The following is a 2,492-nucleotide window of genomic DNA, read 5'->3' as shown; positions in this document are numbered from 1 at the left end:
CAGGCCCGGAGCCCTGCAGCCCCGGAGCCCTGCAGGCCCAGAGCCCTGCAGCCCCGGAGCCCTGCAGCCCCGGAGCCCTGCAGCCCCGGAGCCCTGCAGCCCCAGAGCCCTGCAGCCCCGGAGCCCTGCAGCCCCGGAGCCCTGCAGGCCCAGAGCCCTGCAGGCCCAGAGCCCTGCAGCCCCGGAGCCCTGCAGCCCCGGAGCCCTGCAGCCCCGGAGCCCTGCAGGCCCAGAGCCCTGCAGCCACGGAGCCCTGCGTGGGCAGGCGGGAACCCTACCGCTATGGCTCGGGCAGACGGGAGCCCTTTCAGTTGCCGGCCACCTGGTCGCGCCTTTCCCCTCGGCCATCTGGTCGCGCGCAATGCTTTCCAATGGGGCGACCAGATGGCCGGGCCGGCCTGGAAGTCCCGATGAGGGTCCATTCGCCTCCCGGATCCCAGCCAGGGCTCCGGGAGGCCGGGCGCGTCCGCGCCTAGGGTCCCCTCCGTCACTTGCAGCGCGCGGGTTACAAGAAAGGGGGGTATCCTTCCTCCGGATTATTAGGGGCAGGGTATGCCGGAACACCCATGCTGGGGCTGTGCGGTTCATTGCCGGGGACCAGATGGGCGACGCCCGGGCAACATCCTCCAAGGCCTCCGGGGGCTTCCCTCCTCCGGGCCGCGGCATGGCAAAGTGCCCAGGGACGGGCTCCACGGGTCCCGGGCAGTCCTCCCCCGGGCGCCCAGGCCCCGAGAGCTCCGGTGGACCTCCCCGTGCCCGAGGCCAACCCGGGAAGCAGAGTCCCCCCCCGAGCCCTTGGTGTGAGGGTGGGCAGGCGGGAGCCCTACCGCTATGGCTCGGGCAGACGGGAGCCCTTTCAGTTGCCGGCCATCCGGTCGCTCCTTTCCCCTCGGCCATCTGGTCGCGCGCAATGCTTTCCAATGGGGCGACCAGATGGCCGGGCCGGCCTGGAAGTCCCGATGAGGGTCCATTCGCCTCCCGGATCCCAGCCAGGGCTCCAGGAGGCCGGGCGCGTCCGCGCCTAGGGTCCCCTCCGTCACTCGCAGCGCGCGGGTTACAAGAAAGGAGGGTATCCTTCCTCCGGATTAGTAGGGGCAGGGTATGCCGAAACACCCATGCTGGGGTTGTGCGGTTCATTGCCGGGGACCAGATGGGCTACGCCCGGGCAACATCCTCCCAGGTCCCCGGGGCTTCCCTCCTCCGGGCCGCGGCATGGCAAAGTGCCCAGGGACGGGCTCCACGGGTCCCGGGCAGTCCTCCCCCGGGTACGCCCAGGCCCCGAGAGCTCCGGTGGTCCTCCCCGTGCCTGAGGCCCAGCCGGGAAGCAGAGTCCCCACCCCGAGCCCCTGGTGGGTGGGCAGGCGGGAGTCCTTTCAGTTGCCGGCCACCTGGTGGCTCCTTTCCCCTCGGCCATCTGGTCGCGCGCAATGCTTTCCAATGGGGCGACCAGATGGCAGGGCCAGGCCTGGAAGTCCCGATGAGGGTCCATTTGCCTCTCGGATCCCAGCCGGGGCTCCAGGAGGCCGGGTGCGTTCGCCCCTAGGGTCCCCTCCGTCACTCGGAGCGTGCGGGTTTCAAGAACGGGGGGTAGCCTTCCTCCGGATTACTAGGGACAGGGTACTCTGGGACCCCTCTCGGTCCTCAGCCGGCAACTGGGTCCTGCCGTGTGGCAGGGTGGCCGGAGGGCCTTCCCCTGCGCGCCCGGGAGCCCCGGATGGGTCCAGGGGCCCGGCCGGGCCCCGGGTCGGGGTCTCCGGCCCCGGGTGCCGTCCCCCGGCCTGCGGCACCGCCAAAGGCCCGGGACGGGGTTCCGTTGTGGCCGGGGTGCCTCCCGTGGCTGGATTGGGTTCAGGAGCTCCGGCCGGGCCCCGGGGAGGGCGGCCTCCCCGCCCCGGTCTCCGTCCCGGGTCCTGCCGCGTGGCAGGGTGCCCGGGGAAGGGTCCGGAGGGCCCGGGGAGGCTTCCCCTGCACCTGCGGTCCTCGGAGCCCCGGCTGGGTCCAGGGGCCCGGCCGGGCCCCGGGTCGGGGTCTCCGGCCCCGGGCGCCGTCCCCCGGCCTGCGGCACTGCCAAAGGCCCGGGACGGGGTTCCGTTGCGGCCGGGGTGCCTCCCGTGGCTGCATTGGGTTCAGGAGCTCCGGCCGGGCCCCTGGGGGCCCCGGGGAGGGCAGGCTCCCCACCCCGGTCTCCGTCCCGGGTCCTGCCGCGTGGCAGGGTGCCCGGGGAGGGGTCCGGAGGGCCCCGGGAGGCTTCCCCTGCGCCTGCGGTCCCCGGAGCCCCGGCTGGTTCCAGGGGCCCGGCCGGGCCCCGGGTTGAGGCCTTTGGCCCCGGGCCCAGTCCCCCGGCCTGCGGCACTGCCAAAGGCCCGGGACGGGGTTCCGTTGGGGCCGGGGAGCCTCCCCTCGCTCGTCTGGGTCCCGGAGCTCCGGCCGGGCCCCTGGGGGCCCCGGGGAGGGCGGCCTCCCCACCCCGGGCTCCGTCCCGGGTCCTGCCG

Source organism: Triturus cristatus, unplaced genomic scaffold, assembly GCF_964204655.1.
Source record: "Triturus cristatus unplaced genomic scaffold, aTriCri1.1 SCAFFOLD_936, whole genome shotgun sequence".
Taxonomy (NCBI): domain Eukaryota; kingdom Metazoa; phylum Chordata; class Amphibia; order Caudata; family Salamandridae; genus Triturus; species Triturus cristatus.
The sequence above is the reverse complement of the archived record's forward strand: the minus strand, read 5'-3'. Positions refer to the sequence as shown.